The sequence below is a fragment of the Notolabrus celidotus genome, chromosome 3 (assembly GCF_009762535.1).
Source record: "Notolabrus celidotus isolate fNotCel1 chromosome 3, fNotCel1.pri, whole genome shotgun sequence".
NCBI classification, from domain to species: domain Eukaryota; kingdom Metazoa; phylum Chordata; class Actinopteri; order Labriformes; family Labridae; genus Notolabrus; species Notolabrus celidotus.
The window spans coordinates 30,735,960-30,752,193 of record NC_048274.1 but is presented as its reverse complement, the minus strand read 5'-3'; the positions used below and the strand labels follow the sequence as shown (position 1 = coordinate 30,752,193).

Genomic DNA, 16,234 nt, shown 5'->3' with positions numbered 1-16,234 from the left:
CTATCTTAGATTATTTTAACTCACCATCCACCAGCTGCGCTTTCATAAGCCTACAAAAAGCAGCGCAACTCTGAGCTCAGCAGACAGCATGCTACATTGGCCGCACCCTCTTGGATTTACTGGTTAACATTGCTTAACATCAGCATGTTGGCATTACCATTGTTAATATGTTCATTAGCTGATCTTGGTGTTCAACTCAACCACAGTTTATTGTAAGAATGACCTCTTGAAACTGGCTGTACATCTTCTTTCAATATGAAAAGACAACATTTTCTCTCGAAAGTCAAACACGGCGTGACTCTTCCCTGTGTAACCTCTAACACAACAAAAGGTATGAAAAAGCAAGGAAAACCAACAGTTGTGAGTCCACATACAAATATATCCTATTAAAACCACTGACAAATGTCCAATAAGCACTGTTGACAAACCTGTGCCAGGAGCAGATGGCTGTGTTCCTGTTCAAACTCATGAAAATGTTCAAATACATTGACCAAATACCACAGCGTGCGTGTTTGTCCTCGTCTCTCTGACCCTCTGTGTATTTGTTTCTCTTTGTCAATATGTGTGAATAGCATGATTAAGTTTCTCCTTGTGTGTTCATGTAGTGTGTCCTCTTCAGATGTGCAGTGGTCATCTGTGTGTCCTGTGTGTAGTTGTTGGCACCTAAGAATGTCTTTACCCCCTCTCCATAGGATCCATATTGATAAATAAACTAGAAATCTGTTCTTAGTTTGTATTCCTGACTCTCCCTTCTTTCATTTGTTGTTTCTCTTCACATTCAGCATGCAACATGAGCACAGACTGACCCTCAAGGAGGCTAGAACCCCTGCACTTTGCCCTCAGACTTATTAAGTGCTCCCTTAGCTGATGTTAATATTATGATCAAATCATCTCTTTGCAATTTTCATTTGTTTTTTGAAGACCTTTTGGGTTATTAGAATTGTATGGTCTAGACTAAACTTGTCAGTCAAATAGACATATTGTACGTGGCTCGCTGCATATTAGCATCAGTCTGGGGTAAGCAAAGACTGCATGAGCAGGATAGTTAAACAGCATTCTTGAGTGAAGCCAGAACTTTAAGAGCTGCCCCTGGTGCAAATGCTCATTTTTCTGAGAAGTTAGGTTTTGATTGGTTATTTGATGATAAAAAAAAAAAATGATTGATTGACAGTTCTGTTGACAAATGCAGCTCCTGCAGAGTTCTTTACCAGATTATCAGAGTAGAGGAATGATGGTGGGAGAAAAAGGACACTAACACAACATTCATTTAGCTTTCCATTGCACAGTGTCCACTTCAAACCAACACATGGATCTGTTCTGCTTTCTTGGATGTTTTATCTGTAAGTTTAAAGGTGTTATTCAGGCTATGACATCAGTCCCCCCAGCTCCACCAGTCAGATCATTCATGTGCATGTCTTGGCTGCAACAGCGCAATAAGTCAGCACTGGTTGGGGGCGTATTGTCCACATTATTATGGGGCTGAGGTAGTAACATATATTAAAACTAAGCACTTTTCAAGCGCAGAGATTAACTTTATCTACATATATTTCTTACAGTGTCACAACTCAGATCAAGGACGAGGCAGATATCAGAATTTGTCTAAACGATTCCAATTTTAAACATGTATAACCGTGAAATCAGTTATGTGTTGCATGTTGATCGAGCGTCAAGTAAAGAAAATTAGCCAATGTGACAGTCTAAATTAAATAAACAACAACAAACGATATGCCCAGAAAGAGAAAGAGAAGAAAGTGTCTCAATCAAGTAGCTTATAGAGGTCCAATCCCAATCACCACACTCACAGACTGATGGAGTATTAAAGTGTGTTCCTGCTCAGTGTGTGAGTTCTTAAGTGCTGTCCCAGAAATCACTGTGAACTTGATGACCAGCCTGCCACTAGGTGCAAACAAACAAAAACAGACATGATGAGAGAACTGGAAATATGTTTTTCTATAGGAGACAATATTGGGTGAATCAAGTCTGTTGCTATTAATTTATGTTTCTTTTCAGATGAACACTTATGAAGGTTTAAAATCACTGGATTTTCCGACTTTTGATAGTTTGCTAAAATATTGAAACTCTGTAATGTAAGTCACATTGATATTAAAGATAGGCTTCATTAACTGAACCCTATAATTTAATGAAAAACCTTTTTTCTAGGCAATGTAACATCAGACAAGTGTCTCTGCTTCCTCATTTTCATACCAACTCAAGCCTTCATGAACTCACTCGCTGCACACCTATAAGTCTGCAGGTTTGGCTTTGGGAGATTGGTACAAACACCACAGCTAAAGAGCTGCAGATTCGGGCGGTATTGACTTAATGAGTGCACTCCCCAAATCTCTCTGAGCAAAGGGAAAGGCAACCCACACAGGAGGTCAAAGGGGATGTCAAAATAGTTAAATCAATCATCTATGTCTCAATGTTACTGATGCAGTTTCATTTATATGCTAAAGATTTGGTTATTTCTTCATCTTCCTTAGCGAGCGTAATTAACAACCTGATTTTACATTGTCCACAACAGTCTTGGAAAACTAAGACTGGTTCTAAATGCCAACAATCAAAATGATGTATGTACATCTTAAGGTCTGAGAGGACAATATGAGATGAATATCAGATTTTTACTTAAGAAAAAAAAGAGGGTGAAAATATGTTTCTTCTTTAGAACTAAATTCCATTTTTCTTTTGTTGCTTTGTAAAACCTCATCCTAACAACCTTTCATATCTGTCCTCTTCTCTGTGATATTCTTAACATGCGTGCGACCTCATCACTGAAAATGTTGGACTCAGTGTAGCATGCTGAATTGTGATTTGCCTCTGGTTCAGGTTTTTGCACACATCACTGTGTCTGGTATGAGGAAGTTGGTTTGTCTATCTTGCACAACAGAAGAATGGAGCTTTGGTATGTCATTCTTTATAAGGTTTATCCTACACAAACTGCCTTCTTATTTATGTTCCCTACTGACTCCTAAAACTGTCACCAGCTGTAACCTTCGCTCTCTGGGACACATCGTGTTTGTCTCCTGGAACTAACTCTGTCTTTAGTCAAGGATTTTTAATGTTTTCACTCTCTCATCTTAGTCTGAGCTACAAGATCACCTAAAATTGAATTATTTTATTTGTATATATGAGCATTTCTTTTCCTTACAGACTGTTATTTTATCTTTGTATGAAACGTGTTTGCTGCTGTGTTGACCAGGACTACCTCGCAGAGAGATTCAGTGTCAGTGGGAATATCCCTGGGTTTAATAATATATTTGAATGAATAGTTTTCACTTTAGATAGGTTAAATAAGGCGCAAAAATCAATACATACATACACATAAAATACAAATAAATAGAAATAAAAATGTAAAAAGACAGTAAAGCACAGTTAGGTTTCTGTACTGTAAATCTTTTGGAGAAATAAAAAAAATGATCTGATGTAACTAAAGAGGTCTCAGCAACTGATTCAATCAATTAACTTAATAAAACACATTCTCTTTACCTTGCCATGTTATAAAACGTCCGTCATTATGAATGGTGCTGAGGAAACATATAGGTGGAATATGGAAATCTGTGTGTGAGGTGCTTAATGAAAATAAAAAATCCTGCATGTCTGTATACGCCTGTGTTCAAAGTCTGTCCCTTGTTTGCCTGCATGAAGCTGGATCCTTTATCTGGTGCAATCTTTTTTAAATTTTAGATTTGAATTTATTTTTTGGGGTGTTAATCCATGTCTGAATCCAGAGTCTGAGCACAGAGGGAGTTTGCTTTTGGTGGTGAAGCCTTTTGACACACTTGTGACTCATTATTTTGGGTCTTGTAAAAACAAAAACTGGCCTGACTTGACATTATGCTAATGTGTTGTCCAAGCTCCTGTGCGCCCGCTGGAGGCTGACTTAGTGAGTCTTAATAAATTCTATTTGTTTATTTCTTGCATGGACTCCCACCCTGTCACAGTGGGATACACTAAGTTGAAGGTAAGTGACAAAGACAGAATAAAGATCTCCTTTTTAAGATGAGCTGAGAAAACAAGTTGTCTCATAAACATGAAAATATCACTTTTGGCTACTTTAATGAACAATAATTTGGTCTGTGTATGTCAAAAGATATTCGTAGATCTTGTGAGTAGCCATTTATATTCAACAGATGCTGCCTTTAAATCACCCACTGAATCAGAGCAAATGATCCAAAAACTGCTTCAGCAAGCCAACAGCTCCTCGACGGATTAGAATAGATTAATGTGAGTGTTATACATGACTTATCTCACCACATGATGTCGCCATTTTGCTGCTAGTTGGGCCTTTGACAGTCACATGTGCATGTATGTTGAGAGGAGAGCAAGAGAGAGAGAGAGAGAGAGAGAGAGAGAGAGAGAGAGAGAGAGAGAGAGAGAGAGAGAGAGAAACAGTGAGTGTGTCTGTGGGAAGGAACAACTTGGGAAGTTTTCTCATACACTGAAGAAGAAGGAGAGGGTAGAGTGCAGAGAGTGAGATTAAAGAGTGGTAAGTCATTTTCACTTCTCTAATTCAATCAAACATGATTTTTCGACTAAAAGGTTTTCATTTCAGACTTCTCCTCGTCTTCTCTTCACTCTTTCGTGTACTTTATTCTGACTCCAGCACAGATGTCAGTGACCTTGTTCCAGAGATTTAACTCTGATAAATAGGGCACTCCTGTGGGCTGAGTTTGTCTCATTAGAAAGGATAAACTGGATCCTGCTTCCATTTATCTTGTGTGGATTGGTTAATGAAGGTTGTTGCTCTTGGTTTACTTAAGGAGAGGATTACATCTATCATACTCGAGCTCATGTTGTTCCCCTCAAGTGTGTTTGCCTCCTGGAAGCTCTCTTAAAGACTGGACAGTTTGGTTATTTTTGTAATAAGTTGTTCTCCTTACAATCAGTTGTGTTATTAGCTAGAGGAGATGGGATGGTGTGTGAGAGTGGAGCACTCTGATTGGTCGAGGAATGTTTCCCTGGACCTCGATGAAAGACAGAAATAAACTTGTGCAGAAGAACAACATTTGAGAATACCAACCATTCCTCAGGCTATTCCCTCCCATCAGTTTTTCTTTCCTTTTTTTCTGGAGGGGTTAGAGGAACTTAAGGCCTCACTGACTCCTCAGAACCATGGCTGGCTGGCAGAGAGCGGAGGAATTCACAGCTATACAATGTATCCTTATGTTAGCCTGGCAGAGGTCTTAAATCAAACCAGATGAAGCTGTTCTATGTTACATGTGGCAGATTAAAAATTAATCTCAGCTTTAATTGAAGCAGAAAAGCTGTATTAAAGGAAAGTCTATCTGAGAAGCTGTTAAAAATAAGACACTGTGGCTCTTGTTGTTGTTTTGTGGTGTTTTTTTCTCATTATTGCATCAGTGGAGTTTGAATTTGCTCATCTTTCATAAAAACAACATATATTCGTCCTGATTCTTAACTGTCATGGAGAAATATTTGGTCATAGAGTGACAGATTAAATTTTATGTACACTGACAGAGCCCATAATAGACCAGAGCTGCCAGACATCTAAATGAGAACCAACATTCAGACTTTTCCTCAGCAAGAAAAAAAAAGGGAAAAAACTGATTCTGTTTGGAGAAATAATTTTTGGCTCTCAACTATAACTGTGATATTCATGTAGAGGATAAAATTAGCTGAAGTTTACGGCCTTCCTTAAGGAGTCGCCAAGTAGTGCTAGCCCTCTTCCAAGAAATGTTACCCATACCTCAGTTTTTTCAGGAATTAAAATATAAATAGATATCTTTTGACACACAATCAGTTGCCTTCTTTTGGAGATATTTTGCTGAAACAGTTGAAGACTAATACAAAAACACTGAATGGATCCTATTCTCATGATGTTTAGTGTCTGTTGAAATGATGGAAGATATGTTTCAGTGTTCATAGTGAAACATCAGTTTACAATCTAGCAAAAGGAGTATTTTTAATTAAATAAAATGAATAGAAAGAAGAGAAATAAAGACTTTGAATAGGAAAATGAGAACATAATAAAGACATGACATTTAAATACACACAGGGTATTACATGTTAGTATGATGATGTTTTTCCATTTCAATACTAATATCCTCTTTAAATTACATTTGGTTTGAGGGTAATTTAATTAAAATGTTGGGTTGATTGATTGTAAACAAAACTGATAGAACAGTAATCGTGTGTGAAGTCGGAACTTTTAGAGCTCCCCCTGGTGACTGGCTGCAGTATATTTCATAAACCCAGCCTCCTTCATGTTAACAGATGGAAAATGTTTCAAACTTGTTCATTACAATAAAGGTTTAAAAAAATCCTTAAAGCTGCTGTTTTCTCAATGCAGTTAGTTCTTATGATGCAGACTTGCATGCCCCCATGGAGGCGGTATTTGTGCCTCATGTCCCATAATGGGAGGAGCGTAGAGGTGTGGTGTTCATTCCATATACAATGGATGGTTTAGTAACTGTGAGCCTGTAGCTGCTGTTGTGACTGATATTCAGACTGCACTCTTTAGTCTAAATGATGGGCAAAACAGCAGAAACACCTAAAATACTCAAAGTATAATGTACCAGCAGCACAAAGTACACAATCAGAACATTCAGTTGAACAAATGTGTTATTGTTTTAGCTGAAACAGAACATCCCAACCATCAGGAAGGATCTATTGAAGGACTGATGTATCAGTTAGTCGTAACTGGTATTAATGGATTTTTTAATTTTCTAAAAAACACATTTTATTCATTTATTTTATCTCAAAGGACTGGTGTGTAGGATTTTGTTGCATCTAGTGATGTGGTTGCAGTTCGATTCCACCTGATATCTCTTTCACTCACAGTTTATTTTCCAGTGTGTAGGAGAAACTCAAACTGACATGACTTTTGTGCCACTCTGGAGGTGTTTGTTTTGTTCATGTTGGTCTACTATATAATCATGGCAGTGCAGACACCGTGGAGGGACTCCCTTAAAAACACAGTATTTCTTGCAGGGTCAGTGACTTGAGTCCTTTTCTCTCAGAGAGCTGTGTCATCTTCTTAGTGTTTGGATAAACCAGTAAAACCTAAAGCTGTAAACCTCTTCTGAAGTCAAACCTGCAGCAGACCTTAAAGAGATGATTTAGTGTTTGTTTGTGATCACATATTTACAGAGATACATTTAGATTTTTGCTTTTTGAAACTTTATCACCGGTGGAAAAGTTACAAGGGACATAAAAGGATAGACAACTAAAACTCTACACAGTTAGGATGAGTGATACCAATAAAGCCGGTCTAGATTATTATTCAAGCCTAAACCATGATCTTTCTAAAACTTAACCAAACTGTAACAAGTTCATCAATCAAAACCAACAGTTTCTGTCAGACCAAAATACTTTGTCAGTTCTAAGTAAGGATCATGGCTTTGGCCAACATTGCTCAAAAACTGCATTTTTGTCTCACTGAGGACACGGCGACCTCCTGAGTGAGACAGAAACAGCTTTGTTGTGGCGGTCACGGTTGTCTGAACTTGCACTGCTCCATGCTGAATAACCATGCCCATCTGTTGGAAATGTTGTGTTTTTAAGGAGTCCCCTCCTGAAAACGGACTTGATCGACCTCAAGCTAGGACACCCAAAACTCAAGGAGTCTTTGTTTGAGGTCACGTCAGAATCAAATAAAATTCCTGATGGAGATTTTATTCTGTTTAAGATCCCTTAATCGTATACACTGAACTCCATATTAGGGAAATATATTCAAATAAAGAAAAATAAAGATGGATCAAATAAACTCCCTGACTGCTCTTTATATGCAGTATGCAGTATTGTGAAAATTAAAGTGTATAAGACAAGTTGCGGACACATTTTTTCAGTCCATGCTCTGTGAATAACCTGAGGACTGCTGCTCATGACATGTCCTGCACTCTGCGGCTCACAGTGTCAGTCAGAGCGCTCTGACACATTCAGGATGAGCACAGAGACAGCGAGGAAGAGGAGGCAGCTTCCCTCTCCCCACGTCCTCCCACATTTCATCAGCTCCAGCCGGGCTGAACTGATGGACTGATGGCTGCGGACAGTTGGCAGCTGCCCACTGTTTACATTCAGCCGGCAAACTCTGGCTGAGACCAAAGCTGCTGCAGACACACACAAACACACACATATATTCACAGTTTCCGATTTGACTGGCCTTGCAGTGCATGTGGCATCTCGCTGTTTTGATAGACGCAGTGAAAATATGTTCAGGAAAGGAGGTGTCGAGTGTTTTCTTTAATCGCCACAGCTGGTGTTGCTTGTCCAGCTCGGGCTCTCTGGCGTGTTTGTGGGCTTCTCGAGGTGTGGTGACTCTCTGGATAATTGCCCTTAACACTGGCTCCACTGACGGTGGATGTAACAAGGCCGCATTGTGCCGCTGCCTGCAGGTGTGTGTGTGTGCATGTATGTGGGCGTATGTCTACTCTGAATTCAGTCACCCTATTTCCCCTCACTTCTAGGTTTCTTCACCCGCTCCCTTTTTTTTATAGCAAGATTTCAGCCGGTCCTCTCTCAAGTTGTTTCCTCAGTGCATTTTTTTATGCCTGCAGTTTTCAGCCTCCTGTTCACTGTTTCCCGGTCATGCCAGAAAAGGAAAGCTCTTACAAGGAACTGAATGTATGTCATGTCGAATATAAGTTACACGCAGAGCCATTTCTTTTGTTTATTTCTCAGATGTTTGCTCTTGACTTGGTGGAAAAAATTCTCTAAGCCCAAGAATAAAAACACGGAGCTTGTTAAAGAAAATCAGGATTGAGGAAACCCTTTGTGAGTAGGATGGATGTCCCGTTCGATTTTGTTCAGCATGGATGCACAGTGAGAGGCAGAGCAAAATAAGACACGATCAGAGGGCAGATATAGAAGATATGAAGTTATCCTACAGTATGATAAACCTTTTACACAGTACTGCAAAGTGAATGTTCATCATAGCACAGCAGATATAAGAAATTACAATGTGATAAAATATAGATAAATTAATAATTGAGTATTAAGATTAAACTCTAACATCTTTGCAGGGTCCAACTAGTTAACTGAAACAATAGCAGGACACATCAATAAGATGTTGGGTTAATTCAATTGTCGAAGCAAACAATGTGCACAACATCTCATATTTGTTGCATAAAAGCAAAAATGTTCAAAGTTGATTTTTGCTACAAGGCTGAAGCAACGATTTCAGAAATATTGGAAGACTTCATGCATCGTATTTTGAATATTTGCATCTTTTTTTTTCAGGAAAACACTGCTTTAGTTCTTCTGTTAACAAATTAAAAGGGTTTTTATCTTAAAGTGGAAGTTGGTATTACAAGTAATGAATGTGAGTGACAACATATAAATCTTCCAAGCTTCATTTTAACAACTCAAAAGGATGATGTTTGTCTACAGTGACACAATAAATTACCCAAAAACTGCTGAAACATAGCCTGTGAGTGTCTTTATGACAGTTGGATAGTGTGCAATTTGAGGACTGCTCCCTCTCCCAAGCACCTTTCTTATGAAATAGATGTGAAGAATACTTTTCTACAGTTTAAGTTCTAACAAAAGAAATATTCCTAATTTAAATGTTAAGAAACCTAGCCAGTCCCAACACAGATTCTATCATTAGTCCTGCCTCTGACAAAACTAGATTTCAAAGCAAGTCACCTCTCTTGACTCACCCCTGTCCACAACATGCACTCAAGTAACATAAGGTACACAAGAGAAGAAATGCGTTTTGCCAGGTTGGAAAAATAAGTTTCCCAACAGGCAATATATTGCCTGACTTCAGATTCAAAGAGACAGCTCATCAAAAGCACATTCCTTTCATGGTTAGAAATACATGGATGCAGAGAGCATACCGAATCTGAAAGAATATGAAAGAGTTAAAATTCATATGTACAGAAAGTGTCCTTTAATCTTGAAGCAGAGGGAAACAGCGAGCCTGCTCTGTTCAAAGGTCACACCTTTTCAAGAAAACAACCACCTGATACTGTTTGCTGCGTCTGCTAAAAATGAAATGTGAAACCTTTTTTTTATGTTTGTTTTCGGGGAGGTTACATCAGAACTTGTATTTCATCAATAAACAGGATGAATGTACATGGACATAACTTTTTCCACTGGGTTAAGAGGGGAAGAGGTTTGTGTTGATCTGCCCTCTACAATGAGAAAGGTGATAAACGCTGAGTGTGTTTGACATCCATTGTCACAATGACAATAACTTGCACTTAACTGCACATACTTGTTGTCACACTGCGGTTGTTTTGTGTTTCCGCCTGTCCTGTCTGGATGCTGAAGGCTCCAACACGGCCTCTTACAGTTTGAAGGGTCTATTTTGTCCCCTCTGCTCCGTTCCTCCTTGTTGAGAGCTCTGCTGAGACGTTAGCGCCGAGTGAAAACCACAAACCATAACCACACTCTTTCACTGCAGCTGACTCCCGGTCTCACGCCCAGTTTAACAGAGAAAAAATACAAGGCAGGCTTTTCTTCCCCTCTCTTCACTACATTTCTTGATGTCTCCTCCCGTCTTCACACCCAGTATCTCACACTGTCCACCATAATTTATGGCTCCTGGCTGACATCCCCAGTTATATATTCTATTTAATCTTTTGTTTAGACTCCTTTGAAGGTAAAAATAGCAGCAAGCACTTAAATTCTTTATGTAGTCTGTAGTTCTCTTTGTGGTTCTTTTTAGCCTTCTCTGTGGTGCAACTGCAGACTAATCTTTACATAACATGTAATTTTACATTGCATGAGAAATGTTTTAACTATGCAGGCATCCCACAGAGTCAGATATTTCCTGTACATTTCTATTTGCATGGTTATACCGTTTCTTTCCTTTCCTGAATTTCTGACAAAGCTGCATCTCTCCATGCTCTGTGTCTCGATATGATAACATTTTCACAAAGTTGTGTCCGAGCAGCCTGCACCGAGTGAAACATCTTAAAGTAAGAGCTTCACTCTCATTTGCATTCATTTCTGGCAGCCAGTCGTGACCGGTCTTTGCTGATCTTAATGGATTTAGTCTAACTTTATAGAGGCTGGCTCCCTGGGCGCGGATCATGCTATAGCCTCAGAGTGAAAATCAATTTTCATGACTTTAAAATGGAGAGCGTCTGTCTACTACATTTGAAGTACAATGCCTTCAGAAAGTTTCCAAACCTCCCGACGTTCTGAAGTGGGACACACTTTGAATACAAAGCAAATTTTTATTTGTTGTCGACAGCTGACAGAGAATACCTTATAATGAAAAATGTAACACAGCATCAGTTTTTCTTGTTTCTCCCATTTGTTTTGTTCTAAAACATTACCCCGTGTAAACAGAGTGGCTGAAATTATAGCTCCAGCTCCTCTTAGATGTGTTTTTGTTTGTTTGTCCCTTCTGGATTTGGGGATTTTTTTTTTTAACTGTTGAAAATTTAAATGAACTCAACAGGGAGTCTGTGCGAGCAACAATCTTTGAGTCAGTGCAGGCACTTTGAATGAGATTCATTCAGGCCTGTTTATTTATTTTTTTCTTGGCACAGCGACTCAAACACTTACACATCCTCGTACTGAAGCTGCTCTATTCCAGGCTATGACTGGGCTCTTGTGCACTTTTTGAAAGGAAAGCTGCAGACACTATCTGTTGCTGTTTCTTATTCCAAAACGAAGTCAAATATCTGTCTTCTCTCAGTGTGAGATACTTTTCTAAATATAAATAAACTTCGGATTTGAATAATTTCATGATGCCCCTGATAAAAGATAACTGCCAAACGCAGCAGATAATGTCAAGTTTAAAATTGTCCGTTTAAAAGTAGATATGCTCTGCTGTCTGTCATAAACATGAAGACATGACTCAGGGATGTCACTGAGGTTCCTGCTGCTATGGAAATGATATAGCTGTTATAACCGTGTGAATCAATCAGGCAGATTCATTCAAAATGTTTCATCTCTTTGATTAAACTCTGTTTTTTTTTTTAATTAAAGTGTTGCTTAACGATACAAGACGGGTGAGAGACATGACAATACCATACACAATATACAAAAAGTAAAAGACAAGACAACAAGTGAACATTACAGAAATTAATGTGTGCGTGTTTGTGCGTTTAATCTGTGTGTGTGTGTGCGTTTAATCTGTGCGTGTGTGTGCGTTTAATCTGTGCGTGTGTGTGCATTTAATCTGTGCGTGTGTGTGCGTTTAATCTGTGCGTGTGTGTGCGTACGCAAAAACTCTGTTTTCTTAATTAACACCATGACACCCAGCAGAAGATACAATAGACATAATCACATGGCTTTATCAAATACTCTGTTCTGATTGGTCAGTCACAGCCTTCTTAAGTCTGTATCACTCACTTAGGGGTGAAAATTTATTGAAAAAATTAATACCAGCCTGATCGTATGGGCCCAAAAAAGAGGTAGAGAAAAAAGAAAGACAAATCCAGCAAAATGGTAAATAGTAAATGGACTTGTACTTATACTTATATACTGCTTTTCTAGTCTGTCTGACTACTCAAAGCGCTGCAAAACAGGTGACTGAAAGCCAGCAGAGGCTGTTCAACAGAGAAACTGACAAAAACTGTAGAAGGACACAAAAGAAATACGAAAGAGAATACAGCATGGGAAAATTCAGGTTCTGAAGACTCGTCATTCAAAAGAAAATCATCTGACTTCTCTTACTTCAGTGTCAGGCTCCTTTGTCGCTCAGGGTTTCTATCAGATACAGCATCCAACCGGCAAACTTAATGGCCTGTGAGGGGTTTAATCTCTGGAGGTAAAAAAAACAAGATATAATGTTTTTGAAGGATTTATGGCCATTTTTATATACTTTTATTAATCACTTGTATCTTGTTTAAGTGTTATTGCTGACATTTTGAAAGTTTTGGTGCAGCCTTGATTCTTTCATCTTAGCACCAACCAGCAGGTAGAGTTTCCTGCACTCATTGTGGCGAACCCTCCATGAGAACAAGCAAACAGAGGGGAGGTGTGTAGGCAGAGGGTGTGGGGGCAGTTTAGGAAAGGCCCTGTCTGACACCTATCCTGCAGCAGCCATTTTTCCTTTTGGTCTGGTTTGCTTTTGTAAGTCATTGAAAGAAATCAGACTTAATTTCAGACTCCTTCACACCCAGTCTGAAAACTCCTCACATGAGCTTTAAGTGCAAAGAAGTCTCCTTTTGCTTTTGAATTTCAAAACTTGAAAGCATGTCGTCGGAAGACTTTTTAACTGAGGAGCAATCTTTGGGACCTTCTTCCTTGATCAGAGCTTTAAGAGCAGTAAGACACACACAGTGTTCGTAGTACATATGATATGCCCAGCTCTCTGCAGCCTTTGCATTACAGATAAAAAAGTCCTTTTTTATTTTAATGCTCATTATGACAACTTTGCCTCATGCTTTCAGACTCTTTCATCTGCTGCTTTGCTGTCTGCAGGCTACTGTCATGTGGTCATTTTAACAGTTGGAGCTTTATGGCGACTTTACAGCACAGAAATAAAATGTTTGCTGTCCTTTTGTCAAGTTTTTGTACCACATCAAAGTGACTCTGTACTTCTGTATGTGATCTGCTGCCTGACCTTTGTCGGACCCTGTCAGCCTTTTGGAAAACTTTCTCTTGAAAGGAACTTGTGTAGCTGTAGTTTTCTTTTTCCTAATGATGCCACCTGCTGTGCGCTTTTTAACATTTTGTTTCTAATGCTTGTTTCTCTGTGAATCTTTCGACTCCCTTGGACAATTTGTGAGATTTTCCCTGCAATGCCCATTGGCCCTGCCCTGCCATTGTGGTTCAATGTGCTGCAGTCCACTGGAGCATGTAAAGTTGTGTTTTATTCTAAGCCGTGTCCAGCTATTTGAAGTGAACACAGGTTGACAAGCTAATTCAAGTTGCAGAAAATTTCAAAGTTTTTGAGGCAAAAAGAATGCAGACAAACTTGATCAGAAGTAGCGCTACAAGGCAGACTCATTATTCACAGAAAAGCAATTCAGATTTCAATTTTCTTTCCTTTATAAACATTTAGAGAACCTGTGCAGCTCAAAAAACAGAAACACTTCTTATGTTTATTCAGAATAGTTAAGCAGGCTTGTAGTTGTAGAAATATTCAGGCAGCATTTGTAAGCTAACCTTCATTTTCAGAATGGCATTTTGCCTTGTTACGTTGTAAAAACCTATTATTAAAAAACTCTGGTGGATTCATTGTGGCATCTTTTTAGCTTTTTTTTTTTTTTTACTCTGACAGCTGCTTTGTTGAAAACCACCATTTTTCTCTTCAGTAGCTCTCATTAGTACATTTTCTTGATTTGCTATATCTTCTCTTCTCTTTTTCCTTCACATCAGTTCCACACGAATATTAAACAATGTAATATCTCTTCTTCATGCCGTTTTGGGATGATTCATCTAATTATATCCCCAATCAGCTCACAGTGGCTAATGACACACATCATTAGCCCCTGTTAGCGATAATTTCCCAGCACTGTAATCAACCCTCATGTAGAGGACTGTGCTGCTTTGATTACTTTGCCCTTTGCACAGTCTGCTCCATCCTGGCCAAAACTACATGCACACTCACGTATACATACAAGCTTTGTTAATCATCACGTACACATGAATTGGCCATATAACAGCCGACTGGGCACAAACCCAGGGGCCAAAGTGTTCAGGGGGCCCCAGAGCATCTGTTGGAAGCGACTTTTGTCAGATAAATGACCAGACAAAGAAGAATAAAATGACCACAAATAGATGTAAAAACACCACGAGGAGTAATAAAATGACCACAAATAGATGTAAAAACACCACGAGGAGGAATAAAATGACCACAAATAGATGTAAAAACACCATGAGGAGGAATAAAATGACCAGAGAAAGATGCAAAATCACCATAATGAAGTATAACATGATCTCAAAGATAAGAAAAATACCACAAAGACGTATAAAATCACCAAAAAGAAGCATGAAATGACTGGAAAGAGATGCAAAGTAACTGAATATAAACATGACTCAAACAGACCAAAAAAAACACTTCATTACTTTTAAACAGCCACAAAGAAATAGAAAGTTTCAAGAAACTTATTAAGAACACAAGATAAAGAATGTGTCTCTACAGACACAGCACAGCTACAAGGAGCAGAAAATAACTACAGTGAGACACTCAATGAACCCAAAGAGACACAAAACAACCACAGAGATTCAGAATTTCTCCAAAAAAACTAAGTTAACAACAGCGAGGCAAGCAGGTGGTATACTTGATGCAAAATGACCACAAAATACAACATCAATTACGACAAATTAAACACTACGAGAAAGAGTTTCAAAATGACCGTAAAGAAACCTGAAAGCAAACTGACTTTAAAGAGAATTAAGATAACAAGTGCAAAATCACTTCAAAGAGACTCAACAGGACTACAAAGTTAGAGGAGGACAACAACAAAAATCTACAAAATAAGATTCATAAGTTGTTGCAAAATTGACCACAATGAAAGATATATAATGAAAAAACAGAGACAGACAATCTGAATGAGCAAACCCAACAAGATAATAAAATATCTGTCTTTATGAAGGAGCACACAACAGTTACAAAGAGCTGCAAAATGTGTAACCTGAAAGAGACGCAAAACCACCACACAGAGATGTGAAACTTCCAAAAAAAAAGAGGTTCATAATTTAAAGAACAGATACAAAGCAATCAGAGGGAACAACAAAATAACTCAAAATGAGTTCAGACACGAAAAAGCCAACAACAAAGAGGCAGAACTGACCCAGAAAACAAACTAAACAATAACTGAAGATTCAAAAAGTAGGGATATGAAAGACACAAAATCTCACTAAAGAAACAAAATAAGATCACAATATATGTATGTTTCTATCAAAGGACACACAAACGTTACCCACAACTGAAACATATATATAAAGAGACGATAAAAGACCTGAAAGATACACCAAAACAACCACACAGAGATCCAAAATATCAAAGTAAAAAGATTTGAAACCAGAACAAAACAAACCAAAGGAATATTACCTCAAAAGTAAAAAAAAAAAAGATCCAAAGCTATTCCAAACGAAACACAACGACCCAGAAACAAAGCACCCACACGAAAGAAAAAACTCAAATATAAAGGTTCAAAATGTTTGCAAGACACGCACCAACAACCAGAAGAGACATAAACTTTTAATGAAACAACCACAAAAAGACACACAACCTCAATAAGGTAACTGAATAAGAGCACTATATATGTGTCTCTATAAAGGGACACACAACATATACAAAGAGCTGCAAAACAGCTGCAGTGGGACACGCCTAATGAATCCAAAGACACGCAAAACAACC

General features: G+C 38.5%; 1 protein-coding gene across 1 annotated transcript in view; it reads left to right on the top strand.

Moving 5' to 3' along the window:
• Window positions 1-4,386: 4,386 nt before the first annotated feature.
• Window positions 4,387-16,234, top strand: part of tspan4a (tetraspanin 4a) — a 187,280-nt gene continuing 175,432 nt past the window's right edge. The window contains exon 1 of the mRNA XM_034679524.1: window positions 4,387-4,486. The gene's annotated coding sequence lies outside the window, so the exon portion shown is untranslated. The remainder of the gene's footprint in view (window positions 4,487-16,234) is intronic.